The sequence below is a fragment of the Mobula birostris genome, chromosome 23, assembly GCF_030028105.1.
Source record: "Mobula birostris isolate sMobBir1 chromosome 23, sMobBir1.hap1, whole genome shotgun sequence".
Taxonomy (NCBI): domain Eukaryota; kingdom Metazoa; phylum Chordata; class Chondrichthyes; order Myliobatiformes; family Myliobatidae; genus Mobula; species Mobula birostris.
In genome coordinates, this window is record NC_092392.1 from 33687615 (window position 1) to 33714828 (window position 27214).

At 39.3% G+C, this 27214-nt stretch overlaps 1 long non-coding RNA gene across 2 annotated transcripts in view; it reads right to left on the reverse strand.

Annotated features, from left to right (window-relative positions):
* Nucleotides 1-10851: 10851 nt before the first annotated feature.
* Nucleotides 10852-27214, reverse strand: part of LOC140186760 (uncharacterized) — a 47497-nt gene continuing 31134 nt past the window's right edge. For both annotated transcript variants that reach the window (XR_011882934.1, XR_011882935.1), the window contains 2 exons: nt 11713-11857; nt 10852-11308 (listed from right to left, as the gene is read on the reverse strand). This is a non-coding gene — a long non-coding RNA (uncharacterized lncRNA). The remainder of the gene's footprint in view (nt 11309-11712; nt 11858-27214) is intronic.

Below are 27214 nucleotides of genomic sequence, written 5' to 3' on the forward strand. Positions count from 1 at the left end.
CACCAACATTCACAGTTCTTATGATTATGTATTCAAATTTCACGACATATGCCCGTGATATTAAACCTGATTCTGATTCTGAAACATACAAATTGTTAAGGCTCTATACATTAAGAGAGATGACAGCAAGACTAGAATGTTCTTGTCAATTAATGCAGATTGATTTGGAGTCTTTCCAAAGTCAGGTGCATGCAGAAGCAAAGGGTAAGCTACAGAGCATTGTAATAATGATGTTATCAGCACCTAAGATCTTAAATGTTTTCTGCCCTTTTCCTGAATGTGTAAACTGAAATGTCAAAAACTCTTGGTGAGCGAAATCTGTTGTCTAGTTTTCCTATTTCACTCATTTATTATGTGAACACATACAACAGTCATTGAATAGCATAACCAGTGCTCTTGAATCATAACATTTTGAAATTTTTAGAGTTAAATGATTATACATAGCAAAGAATAATAGCTTCTGTCACTGCTGCTAATTTCCCCTTTGAGCTAGAGGATAATCACACAAATTCTCTTTGGTCTTGTATCAGAGATGTTCTCCAAACCTTGCAGCTTAGGAATACCAGGATAGGAATTTTAACACACAGCATATTGCTCTACCCAACGTGTGTCGCCATCACACATTCTGTCATGCGGCTGCCCATGAGTATTTATCTTTCAAATTAGTATTCAACTTACATTGTTAATCAACATTAACAGTGTAACTGAATGAGCTGAAGAGAAATTACAATGAACATAAACAATTTTCATAAATTTCAGTTTGTCATGTAACGGGATGTTTGACCCATAAATTCAGTGGAGACAATTCACTCTGTGCTAGCTATGAATTCTTCCCCTAATTATCATTATGTCCTAAAGCCTTACTAAAACCTAAACACACCCTGTCTATTATTGCATATTTCTATCCAATCAGAATCTAAACTGGAAAGTTAGAATTAATTTCCAGCTTTTTCTTCCTGGCCACCCATCACGACAAACCATTTCTGGATTTCAAAAGTTATACCAATTCTCTGACATTACTATTGAGATGGTGAAAGTCTTGGACAATCCAATAGAATCCAACCTTTTGTTGTATGAGAAACTTATGAATAACTATTACATGTTTGTATATATATTTACAGCAAACAACAAAATGGAAAGTGCAACTACACATTTTTAAAAATTTAATCATTTTGGGGGCATTTGGGTGTCATTGGCAAGACCTGTGGGTGGCCGGGTGGAGATACCTCTCTATCAAAGGAGATGAAAAGGGCTCCTTCCCTCCGCTAGCCTGCTGGTCACCCTTGGGCAAGATGTAGCACCTGCTTAGCCCCCCGATCAGGGTCATGTGAAGCCATGGGAACAGGTGGTGGATGGCCGTATGAGCAGCCGGTGCATATCACAAGTCCTGGGTATGCAATCACCGATGCCAGGCAGACAATCTCTGAAGAGTATTGATAATGGCTGGGGTCACCCATCTTGTGAAGGCACTGCACAGGAGAAGACAATGGCAAACCACTTCTGTAGAAAAATTTGCCAAGAACAATCATGGTCATGGAAAGACCATGATCACCCACGTCATACGATCTGGCACATAATGATGATGTTCAGTTGAGATTCAGTGGTAATTTCCAGATGGTGGTGTGGTGTGCTGTGGCTATTCTACTGAATACCAAAGCTGGGTACTTATACTCTATCTTTTTGGACATGGTTATTTCCCAGCACTTTTTGTGTTACAAAGACTTATTAATCATCCTATGCCATTGATAAAAGTTGGATATCTTTATAACTGTTTGCTTATTTACTGTAATGCCAGTAAGGCTAGGCTCCACCACCAGTCTTCATGTGGTGTCCAATGATGGAGCACAGCATTTGTCATTCAGTAAGTCCTCTAGCCAGGAAAAGCTTCATTCCATCTTGGAATGGATATTGAACCCATGACACTACCTCACAACTTTTATTTTTATTTTTGCACTACTCATTCAATTAAACCATTTAATACATCATCTGAATGTAACACACAGTTTTTTTTCTCTCTATTGTTATGTATTGCAATGTACTACTGCCACATTGCAACAATTTTCACAATATATGCCCGTGATATTAAACCTGATTCTGAACCAGTTGCTGTCCATTGACTTGAGTTTTGTCAGGGTTCTTGATGCCATGTATAATTTGGAGCTGCATGGTAGCTTAGTGGTTAGCACAATGCTTTATAGTATCAGCAACATGGGTTCAATTCCCGCCGCTGCCTGTAAGAAATTTGTACATTCTCTCTGTGACCGTGTGGGTTTTCTCTGGGTGCTCCGGTTTCCTCCCACAGTCCAAAAACGTACCTGTTGGTAGGTTAATTGTTCATTGTAAATTGTCCTGTGATTAGTCAGGGATTAAGTCGGGGGATTGTTGGGCAGTGTGACTCGAAAGGCCAGAAAGGCCTATTCCATGCTGTATCTCAGTAAAATATAAAAATAAAAACTACTCAATTACTAACCTGATTTTAGTGTTTTCCGTACAATGCCTAAGTATGAGTATAGCTGCCTAGATGCTCATATTATTTGATGGGAGTTAATAAGAAGGGAGAATTAATAAGAATAAGAAAAACGGTTATAATGAAGAGCATAATAATTAATAAGTGAAAGTAATTGAAAATCAAGCATTAAAAAGGGAAGTTTACTAATGGTGCAAAGTCAGACAATTACTTTAATTCATAGTGACTTGCATGGTCAACATTGTTAAATAATTCGGCCAAAGGAAGAATAATCTGAAGCAAAAGGAAGAACTACAGTGAGAACTTATTCAGGCAGAAGTTGACAATGTGGGGGGGGGGGGGATTTATTTATGTTAAGGTCATGAAGTGCATTTTGCATTTGTTAGATGATAATGTAGATTTCCCCGTGGCAATGTTCGAAACAAAGTCAGGTTTGTTTTAAATAATGTCAGGTATTTGGGAATTTTTGGGGCTTTCATTTGATTCTCTGTTATATGTTCAGTGGAAATCCCAGGGAATCTGCCTCTGTATATGGTAGTTTCCCCTGTCTTTTCTGGAATTGCTGATAGGTGGGAAATTGGGATAATTCTGATGGAAATTCTATTAAATGACAATCTGAAATAGAATACACAAACTACGGCATGATAGTGCGACGTAATTACAGCCCTGAGCATTCCAAAGTTCAGTGTTTAATACTGGTGCTGTTCTGTAAAGAGTCTCTGTACGTCCTCCCCATGGAATGTGTGGGTTTTCCCCGGGTGCTCCAGTTTGCTCCCACAGTCCAAGGACATACCGGGTAAGTTAATTGTCCTGTGATTAGGTTAGAGTTAATCAGGTTTGTCGGGAGTTGTTGGGGTGGCGTGGCTCCAAGGGCTGGAAAGGCCTACTGCATGTTGTAAATACTGTGCCCTAAAATAAAAAATAAAAAAATAAAATAAAACTACCATTTACAACAAATTAAATTTATTTAATTACCTAACATTTTAAAATTTATTAGTTCTCATTTTTGTAACGGCTATAACTTTATATCTATGTTATGTATACATCTTTATCTACTAAATAACAAACTTTGATTAAGAGACTGATAGGCTCCGGCAACATGCAAAGATAGCTATCCAGATCTTAACAATTAAAGGAAAGAAGAGCACCCTGAGCTTTGTAAACTTTGGCGTGTTGTTGTCAGATCAGGTAAGAATGAAATCTATTCCTGAGACTTTGAAGCATTGATTCAGATCTGATACCTCAAAGCATGGATAAAAACAGGTACTAACACTTAGCCAGCTATTGAAGAAAGAACAGAAAAATTTGCCCTCCCTTTCTGTACACTTTTAATAAATTCTAGGGAAATAGATCAGTAGTTCTCAACTTTTTTCTGCTCATGACCTACTTGTGATTTTCATTTTCCTTTGTGGACCCCACACCCATAGTCACCGTTAGCTGCTGAAGTTCTGTTTTGACCAACAGTAGCTATTTATTCTAATACACAGTTAATATTTATGTTTTAACAGGTTATAGGTATTATTATATGTTAAATATAATGTTATAGGTATATATGAAAAATAAAACTATTTCAAAGTTCTGAATAGAGTACTTTATTTGTAACAGATCTAATATTCTTCCAACAGGCAATGAAAAGGTGCTTATTATTGTTACTTCCGGTATTTACATACTTCACACGTTCTACCAGTCTGTTGTCACCTGTACAATCTTCTATGCACTGGTGTGCTGGGGCAATGGCATCAACACGGGCATTGCCAAAATGCTCAATAAACTGATTAGAAAGGCTGGCTCTGTTATAGGAGTCAAATTGGATGTACTAGAAGCTGTGGTGGAACAAAGGACCCTACGGAAAATCCTGGAAATCCTGAACAATGTTTCTCACCTTCTGCAGGTCACCTTGGCTGAACAGAGGAGCATTTTTAGTAATAGACTAAGACAAATGCGCTGCTCTAAAGAGTGCTAAATGAGGTCATTCTCATCAACTAGGCTCTATAATGAGCCCATTTATAGCTGGGGAAGCGAGAGGAGGTAATTCCCTCCTGTTCGACTGTTTGAGGTAACTTATTTTATATTCTTTCTTACTCTCTTCTAATATTTGTATATCTGTGCACTTGTAATGCTATTGTGACACTGTAATTTCCTTTGGGATCAATAAAGTATCTATCTATCTATCTCTATCTATCCATTTGGTGAGATCCTTGAAACTGATATGAACAACTGAGTTTTTGAATATCTGGTTGCAAGTCGTTTAAAGATAATTGAAGATCAGCTCTTCTCACAACATCAAGACGGATACTAGCTTCTGATAGCAGGTGAAGAGCTTGACTAAAACCACACTTAACTAGATAAGAGGTGGGAATTCCAAGTAAGAACAACATTGCTTTCTTCCACAGCTGTGGAAACTTATTTTGAATATCACTAGTTATGCAGATATTTTGCTTGCTGCATTTGAATTGTGCTTGAGCTGTTATGTTTCTCTGCAGCTCAATAAGGCATTCTAGCCCCATGGTGTCAATATCACACACAAACTGCTGGAGGAACTCAGCAGGCCAGGCAGCATCTATGGAAAAGAGAACAGTCGATGTTTTGGGCTGAGCCCCTTCAGCAGAAACAACCCAAAACGTCGATTATCTATTTCCCTCCTTAGAAGCTGCCTGACCTGCTGAGCTCCTCCAACACATTGTGTGTATTCCCCTCGATTCCCTGCATCTGCAGTACCTCTTGTGTCACAGGAGTTGCATCTTACATACCAAACGAAGAACGGTACCTGGAATATGCTAGATCAAAGAGAACTATATTACTAATTTTAAAAAAAAAATCCTTTCATAGAAATATTAATAAGATAGTATTTATTGTTCATCTTATGTTGCTCAGAAGAAATAATCATTATGTACATATTGTGAGCCACTTTGGGTAAGGAGATGCAGACCCTTTCTTTAAAGGTTTTGATGAATCATTTTTTTGAATTCTTGACATTCCTTGCAAATGTCCTGATTCTTTAGGCTGATCCTCCAGAATTGGTGGCACAGTCACGTCGTGGTTAGCACAAAGCTTTACAGTACGGGTTACCCAGGTTTAATTCCCGTCGCTGTCCGTAAGGAGTTTATACGTTCTCCCCGTGACCAGGTGGGTTTCCTCTGTGTGCTCCAGTTTCCTCCCACAGTCCAAAGACGTACCAGTTGGTAGGTTAATTGTTCATTGTAAATTGCCCGTGACTGGGTTAGGATTAAATCAGGGATTGCTGGGTGGTGCAGCTAGAAGTGACTGAAGGGCCTATTCTGTGCTTTAGCTCAATAAAAATTTTTAAGAAAGTTACCATCCATTCAAAGTATTTTCCTGGGAGACATACACAAGAGGAATTTTATGAGATCTTTAGGTCTCAGAAGCATCCAACAAGGAATATTGAGGCGTTAGTGGTGGGTAGAGCTTGTTCCAGATAGTCCTGAGGCAGAATTCCTTGAGAAATCACGGATAACTTTTGACAGAGTTAACCGCTTTGGCTGGAGCTTTCTCAAAGTTATGAAGTAATTTCAACACTTTTTAAATGCCTCTGTCATTTTAAACTATTGCAATTGATTCACATTCTTTAAAAATATCAAAGATTAAAAGAAATTAAAGAAAAGTTCATTTAGTAATGGAATCTCTTTCTCATTCCATAGGTTGGAATTCTCCATTGAAATGAATCATTTCTGCGATCCTAAGCCAGGTGTGATTGATACAGGCTGAGAGAGGCAATTCCTCAGTGGAATGCTACAGAGTCCCTGGATGCCAGAGCTTCTCCAGTAGTCTCCATGTGGAATCTGGTGACAGATGCAGCACCTGATACTCAGGAAGTCCTGGACACAAAGCAGCACGACCTAAATCTGGAACTGACTTCACTGCAAATGAATGAGCACCGGCAGTTCACTTTGAAAGGCTGACCACTGCCAGCTGGACTTGGACCATTGAATTCAGTCATGATTTGAGCTCTTGACCTTGGTCTTTCTTGCACCCCACCCCAAACCCTTATATTACTGCTGTTCAAATATTATCTAACACCTTGAAGTGCATACGATCATGTGCTGCCTTTGATGAATTTTTGTTATGTTTTATCATAGCTTTACTGTGCCTAAAGATACAATTGAATTATCTCCGTATATATCATGATTAATAACAATCACAATAATCTATCTATACTGTTAGTATTTGAATTTCTAATTATTTAAATGATGACAAAGCATAATACTAACATTTAGAGTTGCCAAATTTTAGCAGTTTCTATGATATTACTAATACAACAACCAAAGTAAAGAGTGATCTACATTACTGTGCAGAAGTCTTGGGCACATATACAATATACAGCTAGATTGCCTAAGATTTCTGCACAGTACTGTAGTAATTTTGTGTGTTGCATTGAGGTGCTGCCACAAAAAGAAAAGAAAAACAAATTACATGATATATGTGAGTGATGATAAACCTGATTCTAATATGGGGCTATATTGTGGAATGAGAGTGGGAATGAGTAGGGGGCAGGGAGAGGTGAATCATGTTTGGGGAGAAAGGGAAGGGAGCAGGAAGCATCAGAGAGACATTTTGTAATATTCAAAAAACCAATTGTTAGGAACCAAATGACCTTGCCTGGTATCTCAGGGCTGTGTGTCTGTGTGTCCGTACCCACACCAACCCCGACAATGATACTCCTTTTCTGCCACCTCACCCACACCCCTCCTGTGGCACGCCACCCTCGCCATTCCCAACATCCTTTGCTCCTGCCAGATTTACAAACTCGCTCTCCACTCCACATTGACAAATGCAGTACTGTGCATGTCTTAGGCACTCTAATATTTATACAGTACTGTATAACCTGAAGATCTCTGGTTAGTACATGAGAACTTTATTCATGATGATTCCTTGCTTCAAAACGTTAAGCAGAAGCTGGAATCTTCATAAACTTACAATGTTGCCAAATACTCTACTCTGAAGAACTCTTCCTTCCTTTTGCTTGAAATTCTAGAATAGCAATTACAGCATTACCCCTTACATCATTATCATTATGTGCCATATCATATTGAAATGGGCGAACATAGTCTCGTGACTTTGAATGATCTTGGAAAATGTTTCTACAGAAGTGGTTTGCCATTGCCACATTCTGCGTGGTGGCTTTACAAGATGGGTGACCCCAGCCATTGTCAATAATCTTCAGAGATTGTCTGCATGGCATCAGTGGTTGCATAATCAGGAGTTGTGATGTGCACCAGCTGCTCATAATACTATCCACCACCTGCTCCCGTGGCTTCACGTGACCCAGATCGGGGGGCTAAGCAGGCGCTACACCTTGCCCAAGGGTGACCTGCAGGCCACTGGAGGAAAGAAGCACTTTATACTACATTTGGTAGAAACATATCTTCATTTAGCCACCCATTGACACCCTTAACCGCACAAAATAATATTGTAGCACGTTGACAAAAACAGATTGATGGGATCACCACGGTAGCTGTGGCTAAACAGGTTTACCTCTCTGCAAGCCAACCTTGGTAAAGGTTTTTAAAGAAGTGATCTAAAACACCAAATGCAAATCCCAGAGCTTGCAGGGCATCGACACTCATGAAAATGTGATGCAAAAGTTGCCCATTTACGAGCTTATTTGCAATTCTTATCATTGTTATGAGTAATTTTAGAAGGAATGTGTGAACCACAACAAACCTGAGCTTTGTCTTTTTTTGACGGGACAATTTTAAATCAGTCGGTTACAATGGACAGCACCGTTGCAAGTAGTGAGTCAACTGAGTGTTGTGAGACCGATGCAGGAATAATCTAACAATAACTCGTGCCTGAGGTGGATACTGTCAATCTTCGATGGTGCTTCCAGTGCTTCACTGAAGAAATAAACAGATGTTTAGTTCAGCAGCACGTCTCAGATGATCCAGTTGATCTTTTCTGAAATGGCCTCTCTAGAATAGATGGTGAAACTTACTACCGCAGTAAAAGCACGAGCAGGGCAGTCCTTCGAGCTGCTAACATCACTACTGTTCAACGTGGTAAGGTTGCATCACATCACTGCCACGTGCTTTGAGCCTTTTGTAAGAATTATCTATCTTTATTTCAATCAATTTTACTCCTTCTATCCATTTTACTTTAAAATGCAATCTTTTAACATGCAGGAAAGCAAGCTAGGCTGTAAAATTACTAGGTTGAGATGTTCTGATAGCAGCTGAACAGGTGAGGGTGGCAGAATTTTGCAGCAACAGCCCAGTTACTTTGTCAGAACAGCTGTTTCCTCATTCCAGATATAAAGTACATTTAAAAATAAATCAGACTCTTGGCATTTAGAATCCTAGTTGAGCATCTGTAATGAATGTAATGTTTTTCAAATGTGATCTTTGAAGTTCTTCGGAACTGTAATGGAAAAGTTTTTTTTGCAAACTAAAAGGGTGACTTTTAGTTCTAAAGTGCAGAGAATTTTTTTCTTCAATGAACTGAAAATCTGTGACTAGTTCAAATGCAATAGTTTACCACCGCTTATCTGGTTGGTATCTGAGAATGAGTAGAAGTCCAAGCCAAAAAGTTCGTACTGTGGAATGTGCTGAATTGGAGTTGGTTGGTTGAATGCTAGCAGCAACTAATAAGAAGGCTATAAACTGCATGGACAATACAAAAAAGTCTGCAGATGCTGGAAATCCAAAGCAACACACACAAAATACTGGAGGAACTCAGCAGGTCAGGCAGCATCTATGGAAATGAATAAACAGTCGGAGTTTTGGTTGGAAACACTTCTTCTGGGACTGAGAAAGAAGGGGGAAGTTGCCAGAATAAAAAAAGATGGGGAGCAAGGATGAATGCTAGCTGGAAGGTGATAGGTGAAGCCAGGTGAGTGGAAAAGGTCCTTGGCAAAACCTTGGCAAATTTCTATAGATGTGTGGTGGAAAGTGTGCTGACTGGCTGGATTACGGCCTGGTATGGGAACACCAATGCCTTTGAATGGAAAGTCCTACAAAAGGTAGTGGATTCAGCCCAACACATCACAAATAAAACCCTCCCAACCATGGAGCACATCTACTGAAACGTCATTGTAGAAAATCAGCATCCATCGTCAAAGATCCTCACCACCTAGGCCATGCTCTCTTCTCACTACTGCTATCAGGTAGAAGGTATAGGAGCCTCAGAACTCACAGCGCCAGTCTGAAGAACAGTTACTATCCCTCGACCACCAGGTTCTTGAACAAAAGTGGATAACTACACTCTTTTAAGGACTCTGTTATATTATTATTTCATGCTCATTATTTATTGCTATTTACTTATATCTGCATTCACAGTTTGTTTACAGTTAACAGTTCCTGATGTTTACACTTTCCAGTTACGGTTCTATAGATGTACTAAGTATCATGCAGAAAAAAGAATGTTGGGGTTGTATGTGGTGGCATGTATGAACTCTGATAATAAATCTTACTTTGAACTATGAAAGGTCAAGGCCTACAGAAGAAGAAATATGATAGGAGAGGAGAGTGGACCATAGGGGAAATGGAAGGAGGGGCAGGTGACCTAGGAGGTTACAATGGGATAAGCATCCTTTATCTAAGATTAAACAGGATTGGGAAAAGGAACTCAATTTGACTTTTATGACGGAGGATTGGATGCAGATTTTGAAGTTGGTTAACTCTTCTTCAATTTGTGCTAGCAATTCATTGATTCAATTTAAAATTGTACATCGTTATCATTTGACGAAGGAGAGACTTTCTAAAATCTTTTCTAATGTTGGTAGTCATTGTGATAGATGTAAAACTGAGATAGGAAAACTGACACATCTGCTTTGGTCTTGTTCTATATTGGAACAGTTCTGGAAGTCGGTTTTTTCAACAATTTCTAAAGCACTTAAAATTAATCTACAACCTAATAAATTAACTGTGCTTTTTGGAATAATTCCTCAAAATATTCATGGTATCTCTGTGTCTGACCAACATGTTATTGCATTTGTTACATTGATAGCTAGGAGGGCCATTTTGTTGAAGTGGAAGGATACATCAGCTCCCACTTTGTCACAATGGTTCTCTCAAGTGATGCTATGTCTTAGTTTGGAGAAAATTAGAAGTCGAACCTTTGAACCTTTATTTGATTTTGAGAAATAATGGGGCTCATCTGCTTGTTATTATCATTTGAGCTAATTGACAGATTTTTTCCACGATCTAATTGTAAATTTTTTGGTATATTTTCTTTTGCTGGCGGTTTGATGTTTATTTTTAGAAGCTTTTTGTATGACGCATGGCTCCGGGCTTGTATGCCAAATGGGTTCTTTTTTTTCTCACTTTTCCTGCTTAGTAGGTTTTTTTGTTATCACAAATTTTTTTTCAATCTTTAAGATAATATCTTTTTTGAGACATTGTAAGTGTTGTTACTTGAATGTACTCGTAGTGTAACAATAAAAAGATTTGAAAAGAAAGAAAGACCTAGGAGGGACCTAGGGGCAGGTGAGAAGAGGTAAAAGTCAGAGTGTGGAATGGGGGCGGGTGTTATTTTGTTAACTGGAAGGAGAAATTGATATTCGTACCATCAAGTTGAAAGCTACCCAGATGGAATATAAGGTGTTGCTCCTTCAACAGGTGGGGCGTGATCTTGGCACAAGAAGAAGCAATGGATCAATACATTGAAACAGGAATGGGAGTGGGAATCAAAATGTCATCGGGAAGTCCCACTTCCCGGAAGGTGTGGAAGTGCTTGACGAAGCGGTCCCCCAATTTACGACGTGTCTCACCAATGTAGAGGAGGCCTCATCAGGAGCACTGGACACGATAGACGATCCCAGTAGATTCACAGAGGGCCTGTCCTGGAAGGGCTGTATCGGGCCCTGCTTCAAGGAACTCTTCCCATCTTGACTCCACAGGAACATGCAAAATAAAATCAAAGTTACCCTTTCAATGGAATTAACTTTTTTATGGAATATGAAAGACTCCATGACTATTCCATTTAATGCCCTGCACCCTGCAATCTCCTGCAAAGAGCCTACAAAGGAAAGATGTCGGGACAGTCACTTATGATAGCATAATACCTTTGCTATTCTTGCTAATATAGAATGCCTTTATCCAGACACTGAAGATCCATTGCATCCTGTAAATGTTATTATCCATTTAATGCATCTAAAAAAATTACATTAAATGCATATTTCTAACCCATTCATGTTTCTAGTTACTTAGTAATTTGCATTACATTTGCAAAGCAGTTATCAAAATGTTATGAGTCTAAATGAAGGGTCTTAACACAAAACATTGACTAACCATTTCCCTCCATTGACGTTAAGTGACCCGCTGATAGCACCTTTGCTATCAATGTGTTACAGCTGATGCATATTAGTTGTTGACCGTCCTGTTGGGTGCGATCTTTCATTGATTCTATTGTGTTTCTTGTACTTACTGAGAATGCCTGCAAGAAAACAAGGGTCATGTATGAAGATATATAGGTACTTTGAACTTTGAACTTCCTTTGTGGAAATGAATATACTTAATCCCAGGACACATTTGGGAGAATTTAAAACAGAAATACAGATGGAATATACAACAAGAATAAGGGAATGTGACAAGAATATGATACTATCTTGAGGAGCTTTTCCAGTGTTTTCTTTGACCTGCCAAAGGTACTAGATTCAATGTAATGCATCATTCTTTACAATATCTATTGATTAAAGTTAGCAGTAGTCATGCCTGATTATAGACAGTGAGCCTCATTACTGGACAAGGATTGGATAAAGACACTAAAATGTCCATGCAGATTTGCAGAGTAAACTTTCTTGTCTACTCAGATCCTGCAAAATTACATTTGGAAATGCTATTGCATAAATATGAGTACTTACTGTGTACTTACAATGCAGAACGCAGGGCAAGCATCTGCATCAAACTTAATAATAAATCAATAAGGCATAAATCTTGAATTGTGTCATATTAGTTATGTTTTTGTATCTTCAAAACATTAAACTAATTCAAAGGAAGATACAGGAGTCAGAAATTTGAGTCTAACTTCATGTTTTAGAACATAGAACAATACAGCATAGAAACAGGCCATTCGATCCACAATGTTATGCCAAACCAGCTAAAAAGCAAATCATAAATACCCAAACACTAATGCCTCCTACCTACAACATGTCCATATCCCTCCATCTTCCTTGCATGCACATGTCTATCCAAACAGCTCTTAAAAGCCTCTAATGTGTTTGCCTCTACCACCATACCGGGCTGTGTATTCCAGGCATCCACCACTCTGAGTAAACACTTACCCCTCAAATCCCCCTTGAACCTACCCCCTTTCACCTTCCATGTATGCCCTCTGGTATTAGACATTTCAACACTGGGAAACAAATACTCCCTGTCTACTCTAGCTATGCCTCTCATAATCTTGTAAACCTCGATCAGATCTCCCCTCAGCCCCCGACAGTCCAGAGAAAACAACCCAAGTTTATCCAGCCTCTAAAGCAGGCAGCATCCTGGTAAACCTCTTCTGCACCCTCTCCAAAACCTCAAATTCCTTTCTAAAGTGGGGCAACTAGAAGTGTACACAATACTCCAGATGTGGCCGAACCAGAGCTCTATAAAGTTGCAAGTTGCTTTAAGTTTTACTTAGAGCAAGGCACGCCTGTATTAACTGGTCGCGTCATGACATACTCAATTCGTGTATTTTTATGTATAAACTTAGAGAATTATATAAACAATGAAGAATGTTTTATCAAACAAAATATTTAAAATCTTACTCAAATATTACTAAAATATTAAATACACAATTTTTGTGTGATACCCTCACTGTCCCTACACAACATTCGTTGCATGGTCTTCCCTGCTTTCCTTGTTCTGTTGATAATTAGTGAGTCGGTTCATATGTCCACATTTATTTAAGTTTAATTACTGACATTTGCACACGTGACCATTCGGCTAATTGTTGATTGCTCATAGCTGTTTGCACTATCCTCCTGTAAATTTGTTGGTTGCTATAGCGTTGTCTATTATGCTTTTGTCCCGTGTTTTATGCTTGGCACCAAACCACAATCAATTCTGGTTTGTTTCACATACTGGCAATAAAGTGATTCCAATTCTGATTCTGAAAATGACAAGTGCAAGCAGAATTAGACAATCTCAACAAGAATGGAGTCCCAGCAAAAAAAAAATTAGTCCAAACAGGAGTTATTCATTTTGGACTAAATGTGGATGCCTATCCTTTATAACTGTGGGGGGACAAACTGAAACCATTGTAATAGTGAATAGAGAAGAAATCCAGCCGAACTGAGATTCATCAGGACCAAAATCAGGTTTAATATCACTGCCATGTGTTGTGAAATTTGTTGAATTAGCAGCAGTACAATGCAATACATAATAATATAGAAAACAAATAAGTAAATCCGTTACAGTAAGTATACATGTATATTAATTAGCTAAATTAAAAATAGTTGCAAAAACAGAAATAATAAAAAAGGGAGGTAGTGTTCATGAGTTCAATGTCCATTCAGAAATCGGGTGGCAGAGGGGAAGAAGCTGTTCCTGAATCATTGAGCGCGTGCCTTCAGGCTTCTGTACCTCCTTCCTGATGTAGCAATAAGAAGAGGGCATGTTCCGGGTGATGAGGGTCCTTTAATAATGAACGCCACCGTTCTGAGGCACTGCTCCTTGATGACGTTTTGGATACTAGAGAGGCCAGTACCCAAGATGGAGCTGACTAATTTTTCAATCCTGTGCAATGCCCTCCCCTCCCCATCACACCAGATGGTGATGCAGCCAGTCAGAATGATCTTCATAGTACATCTGCAGACATTTTTGAGTGTTTTAGGTGACAAATCGAATCCCTTCAAACTCCTAATGAAGTATAGCTGCTGTCTTGCCTTCTTTATAGCTCCATCTATATGTTGGGACCAGGCTAGATCCTCAGAGATCTTGACACCCAGGAACTTGAAATTGCCCACTCTTTCCACTAACACATTGGATTATACAATCAACTTCTGAAAAGCTGAGATTGATTTCCCTAACTCACAATCTACCTGAAGAACTGTTGATGAAATAGTGACTCTAATTCAGTTTGGATGCTCTTTAAATACTAAAATTCTGGTGCCAAAACATGGCTGCCAATTAGCAGGGTGGGCCAGAGCCTTTAAAGTGGCCATCCCAGCTATCCACATTCCAAAAAGTCAGAGCGTCTAAGCCTCGGAAGCTGGCGTGCATCGTAACACACTGATTGTACACAGAGAGCTCTCAAAGCAGTACTGTAGAGACTTGCTGGACACAGGTCACCAACTGTTCAGTTTTTGAAAAATTGCTGGTAATGAATTTCGAAAGTGTGGAACAAGCTTCGAGCTCAAATGGTGCATGTGAGCTTGCTTTCACTGTTTAAGAGAAACTTGGATAAGTACATGGATGGTAGGGTACGGAGGGCTATGGTCTTGGTGATGGTCAATGAGATGAGGCAGGATTAGATAGGCACGCAGTAGATGGACTGTAGGCTCTGTTTCTGTGCTGTACTTTTCTATGACTCTATGACTTAGTGCTTATGTGGCTACATTGAATACTCTAATAACAAGAGTTATGTTATAATGTGGAATTGGGTTCTTCTTTCCCAATGAAGATGAAAAATTAAAAAGTCATTTATATTCTTAGATATGAGGTCATTTTCTTTCATTCATCAATAAAATTATTTCAAATGAAATTGCATTGATTTAACCTGAAAAATATGCTTAACTTTGCCGTTTGAGTCTTTGCATGATCTGGGCAAGTTTCATTGTGACCCGACATCTTCATGCAGACATGAGCTGAACTGGGCATAGACATGGTCAAGAAAGGCCACAGTCTCTTCTGCACAAGGGTCATTGTTGCCTCAATGCAACAACTCTCCTTATGTTACCCAGGTAACGATCTTTGTGCACTGGAATAGTTTCACGGATGACGTTGTAGGGTCAGATACATCTTCCTCTCTAAACAATCTCCATCAGCACATGTGCAACACAAAGCTGTGTGCTTAGCACCCTGCTCTACCACTTCAGACTTACGACTGTGTGGGTAAACACAGCACCAATGATGTATTTAAGTTTGCTGACAACACCACTGTCGTTGGCCGAATCAAAGGTGGTGACGAATTAGCATACAGGAGAGAGATTGAAAATCTGGCTGAGTGGTGTAATAACAACAACCTCTCACTCAATGTTAGTAAGACCAGGGAGCTGATTATTGACCAGGAGGAGGAAGTTGGAAGGTCCATGAGCCAGTGGTAATTGAGGGAACTGAGATGGAGAGGATCAGTAACTTTAAGTTTCTTGGTCTTATCTTTTCCGAGGACCTGTGCTGGACCCAGCGTGTAAGTGGAATTTCAAAGAAAGTACGGCAACACCTCTACTTCATGCAAAGATTCAGCATGACATTAAATACTTTGACAAACTTCTATAGGTGTGTGGTGGAGAGTATATTGACTGGTTGCATCACAGTCTGGTACAGAGACATTAATGCCTGTGGACAGAAAGTCTGACAAAAAGCAGTGGATACAGCCCAGTACAACACAGGTAAAGCCTTCCCCTCCATAGAACACATCTTGTGCTGTCACAGGAAAGCAGCATCCATCATCAGGACTCCCATCACCAAGGCCATGCTCTCTTCTCGCTGCTGCCATCACAAAGAAGGTATGGGAGCCTCAGGACTCACACCGCCGGGTTCAAGAACAGTTATTACCGCACAACCATCAAGCTCTTGAACCAAAGGGGATAACTTCACTCAACATCACGGGCCCCATCATTGAAATGTTCCCACAATCTATGGACTCACTTTCAAGGACTCCTCATCTCATGTTCTTGATATTTATTGCTAATTTATTATAATAATTTTTTTCTCTTTTGTATTTGCATAGTTTTTTGTCTTTTGCACACTGGTTGGTTATCTGTCCTGTTGGGTGTGTTTCATTGATTCTGTTTTGGTTCTTGGATTAGTAAGTACACCCGCAAGAAAACAAATCTCAGGGTTGTATATGGTGACATATATGCACTTGGATAATAAGTTTTCCTTGAACTTTGAACTATGAAGATTTTTTGAAAGGTTCATATAAATTGTAATGTCCTCAATCAAATGTGAGAAATATATTAAGGAGCTCCATTCTTTGATAAAAATAATTAGATTTTGAAACATATCAGGAATGAGATTCTTTTGGATTAAATTATTTAGAGTCTTTCAGTAGTCAACATTTAGTAAATGGTCAACATTTTGGGCCGAGACCCTTCATCAGGACAACACACACACACACACGCACACACACACACACACACACACACACACACACACACACACACACACGCACACATACACACACAAAATGCGGGAGGCTCTCAGCATGTTAGGACGGGAACAAATGTTTGATCTTTCAGGCCGAGACCTTTCATCAGAGTCCTTGGCCAAAAACAACGATTTTGTGTGTGTCAGTCTGGATTTCCAACATTTGTGTTTACAAATTTTGAAAAATCCATTATTTTTTATTTTTTTGACTTGTAATATAAATTAATAGATTCCATTTACCAGTTTTTGAGAAATTAACATAAATGTTAAATGGTCAGGAGATTGAGATGTGGGTTGATTGTTTTAAAATTTAGTTTAGACTGCCAAAAATGACTGAAGCTTTAACTGCTACTATAGATCAATTGCTGATTTACTAGTCAATATTTTGCATCCAAAGTTACATTCAGACTGCCTCTTCAGCAGGATGATAGAAGTGGGCTGTTTCATTGAATGTCGGGAAATCTGTGACAGCTGCTTACTAATTTATGCTTCTGAGAAATAAATAGCTTCTTTCCTGCTCTTGTGATTTCAGGAGTGAAGCTTTCTGAATTGCAATATAAGACTGGAAAACTGAGTTTTTAATTGTGATTTCATAATTTTAATTCTTACATCATTGGCAGTCTTCTTTATCTCTGATTGTCTCTCACAACAGGGAATTGGGACTGTTATCAAATATGTGGGTAGAAGTGAACAAAACTGCTAAGCCACCCTCAGGGTGGTGGAGCAACACCTTATATTCTGTCTGGGCATTGATTTCTCATTCAAGTGAACTAAATTTCTTTCTCCCTTCCTCTATTCCCCATTCTGACCTTTTACTTCTTCTCATTTACCTATTAATCCCCCTGTGTCTCCTCCTCTTTCCCTTTCTCCTGTCATCCACTCCCTTCTATCAGATTCTTTTTTTTTCTCTCCAGCCCTTGATCTTTCCCACCCACCTGGCTTCGCCTAACACCTTCCAGCTCGCCTCTTTCCCCTCCCTCCACCTTTTCATTCGGGCATCTCTCCGCTTCCCTCTCTGTCCTGAAGAAAGGTCTCGGCCTGAAACATCAACTGTTTACACTTTTCCATGGATGCTGCCTGACCTGCTGAGTTCCTTCAGCATCTTGTCTGTGTTGCTGAGAAGAATTTGCACTAATTGATATTGAAAGCAAGATACTTAATCTTTTTATGAGATTATTTGGCAGTACTAACAGAGGCAGTGGTCTACTTATTCTTAAAAACTGAACTCTATAATTAAAATGGGTCAAAATTAATTCAATACAACGTCTTCTCATTCTTACACAATAATCCAATTTTGCCCTATTATGTTACTCCTTATCGAATAAATATTATTTATTTATTGTGATATAGCAAGGAATAGGCCTTCCGGCCCTTCAAGTCATGCCGACCAGCAAGCCCCTAACTTAACCCTAGCCTAATCACAGGCCAATTTACATTGACCAATTAACCTACCGACTGATTCATTTTTGGACCGTGGGAGGAAACTGGAGCACCTAGAGGAAACCCATGCAGTCACAAGGAGAATATACAAAGCTCCATAAAGCAGCAGCAGGAATTGAACCTGGGTTTCCTGTGCTGTAAAGTGTTGTGCTAACTATTAAGCCACCATGCTGGAAGATGGAAGAATATCCCAAATTAAAACAAATCCACTTATCATTTTTTGCATTTGTACAGTGGAATTCAGCTGTTAGAATTTTCCGGATCTCGATGAGGAAAATATTATATCTCCATCAGAAACTTGTAACTTGTCTTTCCTGTGTTATTTTCATTATATTTTCAAAATGGAAAATATACATTTAATGACCATTTTATGAGATACCTCCTGTACCTTTTAATGAGTGTGTGTGCATGGTCTTCTGCTTCTGTAGCCCACCCATGTCAAGGTTTGACATGTTGGCCAGTCAGAGATGCTCTTCTGCACATCAGTGTTGTAACATGCGGTTATTTAAATTACTGTCACCTTCCTGTCAGCTTGAATGAGTCTGGCCATTCTCTTCTGACCTCTCTCATTAACAAGGCACAGAACTGCCGCTCACTGGATGTTTATTATTTATTGCATCGTTGTCTGTAAACTCTATTCCAGGGGTTTCCAACCCGGGGTTTGTGGACCCCTCGCTTAATGATATTGGTCCATGGCATAAAAAAGGTTGTGAGACTGTTATGCATGAAAATCTGATGTGATCAGCAGTTTTTGAGATACTCAAACCACCCTGTCTGGCACCAACAATCAGTCCATGGTCAAAATTACTTAGATCACATTTCTTCCCCATTCTGATATTTGGTCTGAACAACAAATGAACCTCTTGACCATGTTTGCAGGCTTTTATGCATTGAGTTGCTGTCACAACATTGGCTAATTATATGTTTGCGTTAACAAGCAGGCATAATTCTGTACCTAATAAAATGTCCGCTCAGTGTAGATTTGAATAAAGTTGTTCAAGCTCAAAGTTCAAAGTAAATTGTATTATCCAAGTGCATATATGTCACCTTATACAACCTTAAAATTCTTTTTCTTGTGGGCGTACTCAACAAATCTATAGAATAATAACTATAAGAGAATCAATAAAAAATCATCCAACTAGGTTGTTCAGTCAGAGTATATCTAACAGCAAACACTGGTTTATAATGCCTTGGTGCATTACTTGATGACAGTTCGCATGGAATAGGAAATGGGAAAGAAGGGTTTGGACGAGTTGAAATCTACAGAGTTGGAAATAGAAACAATTGAAGTGGGATTGGTAAGCTTAGGGGTGATCAGTGAATGGAGTAAGTTTCCTGCAGCAGATTGTCAGCTGTAGCATGGTTTGAGACACGGCAAGTTGGTGAGAGAGGTAAAATGGATTCTTTGGACAAAGGATAGTTCAAACTTCACGTGATTCTTCTGGAGGTTTGGCCAGGTCTGCATGAGACAGGTATTTGATTGGACAGTCTGAAACCATGGAGGCAATGGAGATGCTTTATTGACTAAATTTTAAATATTGTACATTCCCTCCTCCTCCTTCTGTAGCATCAATCACAGCTGAGACTGCTATCAGTCAACGTATTCTGTGCAGCGCTCGATACTAATAAGCTTGTCTCTTTCACCATGACGCTGGCTTCTAGCTTTGGTTTTCCTCCCAACCTAGCCTGGCATTAGCACTATAAAGCTGAAACAGCTTGCAGATATGGCTGTAAAGAAAATGTTACAAATGATTTTGCCACAATACAGTGTAAGCCATTATTTCCATTAGCAGTCATCAGAAGATGCAAATTTACAGTGGTCGATAATATTAGCAGAAAGAAAATAAGGAGTATTTCATTAGATGGGGTGTTTTTATGATGTAACATACATATTTTGAATGTGTTGAGAACAAAAATTCAAAATAAGTTGAATATATACTGTTCTGTGCAAAATTCTTGGGCAGATATATATACAGCTATGTTGCCTAAGACTTTTGCAAAGCACTGTAGTAATTTTATATATTGCATTGTACTGCTGCCACAAAAAAAAATAAATTTCATGACATATGTGAGTGATGATAAACCTGATTCTGATATGGATCTCTATTGTGGACTGAGAGTGGGAAGGGGACAGGGAGAAGGTAATCATGGTTTGGAAAAGGGGAGGTGAGAGGGGAGGGATTGGGAAGCAACAGAGAGACATTCTGTAATGATCAATAAACCAATTGTTTGGAATCAAATGACATTGCCTGGTGTCTCAGGGCTGGGTGTGTCTGCATCTGCGCCATCCCCTGCCCTGGCCCTGGCACTCCTTCTTTGACACCTATCCCACACTCCTTCCAGGGTGCTCCACCCTCGTCAATCCCAACACCACTTACTCCTGCCATATTTACAAACTTGCTCTCCACCGTACATTGAGAAATACAGTATTAGCACACTAGCTATATACATGTGTTTGCAGACCTGTAGGGAAAAAGTAGAATGATCGGATTGCCCTTTCAAGAGTAATTTATTCTTTCCATGCTGCCTAACTTGATTGAGTAGAAATTTGTCTTCAGTTGTGAAACTAATCTCACAACATACTAACAAATTCTTGATGTACTCCACGCTCAAGCTTTGATTCCTTTAATGCCACTAGCTACTATATCATGGGCTGCCACAAGATTGTATTGGTTAGCACAATGCTTTAGAGTTCAGGTGACATGGGTTCAATTCCCACCACTGTCTGTAAGGAGTTTGTTCGTTCTCCCCATGTCCAAGTGTGTTTCTTCCAGGGGCTCCCCTTTCTGCCCAGTCCAAAGATGTACCAGTTCATAGGTTAATTGGTCATTGTAAATTGTTTCATAATTAGGCAAGCATTAAATCGGGAATTGCTGGGTAGCACAGGTCAAAGGGCCAGAATGGCCTACTCCACGCTGTATCTCAATAAAATAAAAGTAAATATTTCATGTTTAATGTCAGGGTCAGGGCTGTACTTGAATCATTAGCTCCTGAAATGCAAGTTTTTGTTGGCCAAGAATTTAAGCCCATTTATAATGAAGAATTTTATTACTTTACTGCAACTGTAGCGTAGAAGAAATGACATTATAATTGCATATTTAATCAGTATGACATGGGTCATCATGGTCTTTCCATGGGCATGAATGTTCTTAGCAAATTTTTCCGTAGAAGTGGTTAGTCATTGGCTTCTTCTGGGCCATGTCATAGTACATAGAACAGGACAGCCCACAATATTGTGCTGACCAGCTAAAAAGTAAATAAAAAAAAACCCAAAATTAACCCCTCCTACCTAAACAATGTCCATATCCCTCCATCTTCCTCACATTCATGTGCCTGCCTAAACATCCCTTAAAAGCTTCTAATGTATTTGCCACTACCATCAAACCAGGCAGCTCATTCCAGGCATCCACTACTCTCTGAGTAAAAATCTTAGCGCTCACAAACCCCTTGAAACTACCCCCTCTTACCTTCAATGCATGCCTTCTGGTATGAGACATTGCTACCCTGGTAAAAAGATACTCCCTGTCTACTCTATCTATGCCTCTTGTAACCTTTACAAGCCTTGTGACCCCAGCCATTATTAATAATCTTCAGAGATTGTCTGCCCAGTTTCTGTGGTCACATCACCAGGACTTGTGATGTGCACCAGCTGCTCATATGACCATCTAGCACCTGCTCCCATGGCTTCATGTAACCCCGATTGGGAGACTAAGCAGGAGCTACACTTTGCCCAAAGTTGAACTGCAGGCTATCGGAGGGAATGAGCACCTTACACCTCCTTTGGTAGAGACCTATCTCCACCCCGCCATGGCACATAATGATGATAATGATTTAAATAATACATTGCATATGCACAATGATACTTCATATGAAATCTTAACAAGAATGGACTATACTCTCTGGAATTCAGAAGAATGAGAGGGGATCTTATAGAAGCATACAAAATTTTGAAAGGGATAGATAAGATAGAAGTAGGAAAGTTATTTCCATTGGTAGGTGAGACTAAAGTTAAGGGGCATTGCCTCAAGATTCAGAGGAGAAGATTTAGGATGGAGATGAGGAGAAAATGTTTTTCTCAGAGAGTGGTGAATCTGTGTGAATTCTCTGACCAGGGAAGCAGTTGAGGCTTCTTCACTAAATATATTTAAGATACAGTTAGATAGATTTTTACATAGTAGGGGAATTAAGGGCTATGGGGAAAAGGCAGGTAGATGGAGCTGAGCTTACGGACAGATCAGCCATGATCTTATTGAATGGTGGGAGAGGCTCGATGGGCCGGATGGTCTACTCCTGCTCCTATTTCTTAAGTTCTTATGGAGTCTTGTGCAGTCTGTAGTGTTTTTCTTGAGCTTATTTCATCAAAAATAATTAAAATCAGATTTAATGATAGTTTTATTTTAATAAATTCTTTTTTGCATGGTTGACAATTTGTTAGGCAAACACTACTAAGTAATTGACACTGTCAAACAGAAGACATATCCTTGAAAAAAATATATCAGCTGTTTTGGAAGCACAACATGCACATTTGCAGATGAGGTAGGTTAATGAAATATGAATGAGATTAATGATTTGTTAATAAATCAATTGTATTAAGAAATCTACTGAGTCAGCAGCCTACAGATGAAGCAGAAGATCAATTGATGAGACTTCAGAGAGATGACATCTTTTGTTTATTAAGTGGGATTGAGTTATTTTCCCCATAATGTTAGTGGATTGTGTGACTGAACCTCTCTAAGAAGTAAAGTCAGAATAGAATATTATATAAATCATAGGCATTCAAAAGCAAATTTAGAAAGTGTATAGTAGTCAGTAGAAGTATTCTTCCATCTGAATTTTCTCTGCTGATAACCAGTTGCCCACTCTTGGCAATAAATGTCATCATCATCATTAGGTGCTGTGTTGTATGACATGGGCGATCATGGTCTATGACCGTGATTGTTCTTGGCAAATTTTTCTGCAGAAGTGGTTTGCCATTGCTTTCTTCTGGGCAGTGGGTTTAGAAGGCAGGTGATCCCAGCCAGTCTGAATACTCATCACAGATATCCTGCCTGGCATCAGTGGTCGCAGAACCAGGACTTGTGGTGTACACCTGCTGCTCATGTGACCATCCACCACCTGTTCCTGTGGCTTCATGTGACCCTGATCGAGGAAGGAGGGGTTAAGCAAGTGCTACACCTTGCCTAAGGGGGTGGCCTGCAGGCAAGGGGAGGGAAGGGGTGACGTACACCTTCTTTGGCAGAAACATATCTCCACACTCCCACCCATGGTAATACCTCACACTTCTCTCTCTCTCCCTCTATCTCCCTCTCTCTCCTTCTCCCTCCCTCCCTCCCTCCACTCTCTCTCTCTCTCTCTCTCTCTCTCTCTATATATATATATATATATATATATATATAGTGGCAAGCATTTGGTCCATAATGACAGATGAGGAAGCTCTTTAACTCAACAACCGTTTTATTGTGACAAACACAAAGCAGACCGGGCACCATGACCCGGAGAGTGAAGCCCACCAGTCTCACACAGACGGGGAGAAGTGACTATCACACACCTCAGTTACAGTCAGGGTGACCCACAAATACACAAGCAAATAACTGTATAACCCAAGCTAAAATGTAACAATAAATGAACTGGAACTTCCCACCTTAATCCCACAAAAGCATTTTAACACAAGAGCAATAAGCAGTACTGGTCATTAGAAATGCAGGAATGCAGGGGTGGGCTGTCAACCGCACCCCCACCCCCAGACACACACACACACACACACACACACACACAGATACATATATATTTCTATTTCTATCTCTCTCTCTGGGAAGGACAAGAAGGATTATGATTCAGGTGCAACTCAATGGAAGTAAGGCTTGGCATGAACTAGATGGAACGGAGAGCATTTATTGTGCTGTCGTATCCTATGGCTGACTCTCTCTCACTCACTCTCCTCTCTCTTGTCTCTCATCTCTGTACTGAAAATATATAAACACGATATTTCCCTCCAGAAAACCTTTCTGTGTTGGAATCAACCACTAGTGCTGTTATGTTTGATTTAGATTTGCACATGCATCATATGCACTTGCAATAAATTGTTCATCCATTCAACTGAAGTGTTTTATTTAATGCGGAAATTTAATTAAACAGCAGCTCTGTAACATAAAATGTGATTTTACCATTAAACAGCACATTATAGACTTGGTCTGATAAATGTTGTTAGAGTATTGTACTTCATCTGATAGTTGCTCATTTGCGATGTCAATATGGCCAGTTGAAGCCGTTAACGATGAAAAATTTCATTGGGGTTAAATGGATGCGCTTTTACTTGTCGGTTGAATAATACGTTTACTTCATTTGATCCTATATGGATTAATCCACAATTTGCCCTGAGGCTTAATGTGCAGTAAATGATGTTCTATGTAAAATGGCATTTCAGTTTTACTTTTCTACTTTAAAGTGGCTTTGTTGTTGATAGTATTGGTGCACTTGAATTCAGGAGAGAACATTTTGCTTGTTTAACACACATTGGTTATATTGCTTGGATCAACATCCATATTGCTTTGAAATTCAAATTTAACAAGAAAATGGTTAGTTCGGGTTGGAAGCTGACTTTGGGTAAGGTGTTGCCCTGTTTTGCTAATTAACACAAGAGAGTCTGCAGATGATGGAAACCTTGATGAAAATACACAGGGCTTCAACCACTAAACTTGTTACTCTCAATTACATTTTTAGAATCAGAATCGGGTTTAATATCAAAGGCCAAAGTTCAAAGTATATTTTAATATCAAAGTAGATACATGTTATCATATGCAACCTGAGATTCATTTTCTTGTGGGCATACTCAGCAAATCTATAGAATGGTAATTATAACAGAATTAATGAAGGATTGCCCAACTAGGGCATCCAGACAGAGTGCAGAAGACAACAAACTGTGCAAATGCAAGTATAAATAAATAGCAATAAAAGATGAGAACATGAAATGAAGAGACTTTGAAAGTGGCTCCACTGGTTGTGGGAACATTTCAATGATGGGGCAAGTGAAGTTGAGTGAAGTTATCCTCTTTGGTTCAAAAGCCTAATGAGTGAGAGGTAATAACTGTTCTTGAACCAGGCGACGTGAGTCCTGAGGCTCCTGTACCTCCTTCCTGATGGCAGTAGTAAGAAGTGAGGAGAGAGCTTAAGCTGGGTGGTGGCGATCCTTAATGATGGACGCTGCTTTCCTATGTAGGTGTGCTCAAGGTTGGGAGAGCTTTATCCGCGAAGGAAGGGGTCAAATCCACTATTCTTTGTAGAATTTTCCATTCAAGGCATTAGTGTTTCCATACCAAGCTGCGATGCAGCTAGTCAATATATTGTCCATTACACATCTATTTACAATGACCAATTAACCTATCTGGTATGTTTTTGAATTATGGGAGGAAACTGGAGCACCTGGAGGAAACCGATGCATTCCACTGCTACTGTAGCGGTTTTGATTTTTTTTCAATACACCTTTGGCTTTTGCAATTTTATAGCGACATGAAGTGCAGATATGGTTGTTAATTTATTAACCAAGTCCCCAGGGTGTTACATTATGTGAGGCTGGTATAGCAATTATTAGGTAAGTATTCATTCATGTAAAAGTTATATGCAATTAGTCGCATGAAATGAGAACAGAAAAGGTGTAAATACACAACAGGCCCAACAGCACCTGAAGGACTAACACCAAGTACATTTTTCAGTTGGACTATTTATCAGCTGAAGCATTTCTCTATATCTCTCTGAGAGATTTGTAGTCATTTTTCACGTTTTCATAAGTCCAGATGTAGGACTTCTCACAGTGTTTTTTCACAATTCTTAAAAAGAGTGGGCATTTTGACACTTTTTAATTTGTTAAGAAAAAAAAATATTTAAAGCATGATGCTCCGTGCCTCAGGAGAAATGATAAGCCTGGACTGACACCAACCTACTGCCCTCTATTGTGCCTATTGTCTTGTTTATTATTTATTGCAATGTCTGCACTGTTTTGTGCACTTTATACAGTCCTGGGTAGGTCTGTAGTCCAGTGTAGTTTTGTGTTGTTTTACGTAGTTCAGTGTAGTTTTTGTATTGTTCATGTAACACCATGGTCCTGAGAAACATTGTCTCATTGTTACTGTGTACTGTACCAGCAGTTATGGTTGAAATGACAATAAAAAGTGACTTGACTTGACTTGACTTGGTAAGTAGCCAGATAGCCAGTGGGGAATTACTTCACTCAACTTCACTCACCTCAACGCTGAACTGTTTCCATGACCTATCGACTCACTTCTAAGAACTCTTCATCCCATGTTCTTGGTATTTATTTATTTTGTTTGTTTCATTTTTTTGTAGTATTTGCATGGTTTGTTGTCTTTTGCACATTGGTTGTTTGTCTTGTGGGCGGTTTTTCATTGATTCTATATTGTCTCTTTTTATTTACTATGAATGCCCACAAGGAAATGAATCTCACCATAGTATCTGGTGACATTTATGTACTTTGATAATAAATTTACTTTGAGCCTGTTTTCAGTAGCACCTATTGAATATTTTGTGTTAATACCAATTAAGAGTAGAATTGCTGTATACAACATGGAAACAGCCCCTTTAAACAACTCATCAGTGTTGATTGTGTTACACAGCAAGCTACCTGTGTTTGCCCCAAAACACTAATCCTCTCCTATATTCGTGTACTCACGTAGATTGCTATTAAATGTTGTAAATGTGCCCTCCTTCAACCTCCGTTTCTGACAGCTTCTCCAAATATGCACCAGCCATTGTGTGAGGAATTAGTCACTGATGCCCACTTTAAATCTCTCCCCACTGATCTTAAACCTATACCCTCTTAATTATACAACCCCTCCCCCTCCTTTTGTGAAGAAAGACCATGTGCTTTGTTTCTGCCTGTGACCCTCATGATCTTACATACATCAATCAGGTCACCCTGCGTATCACGGAATAAAGCCCAAGTCTATGCAACCCCAGCTACTAACTCAGGCTCGCAAGTGCAGGCGACATCCTGGTAAATATTTTCTGCTCTCTTTCCAGTTTAAAAGCTGCCCTGCTTTTT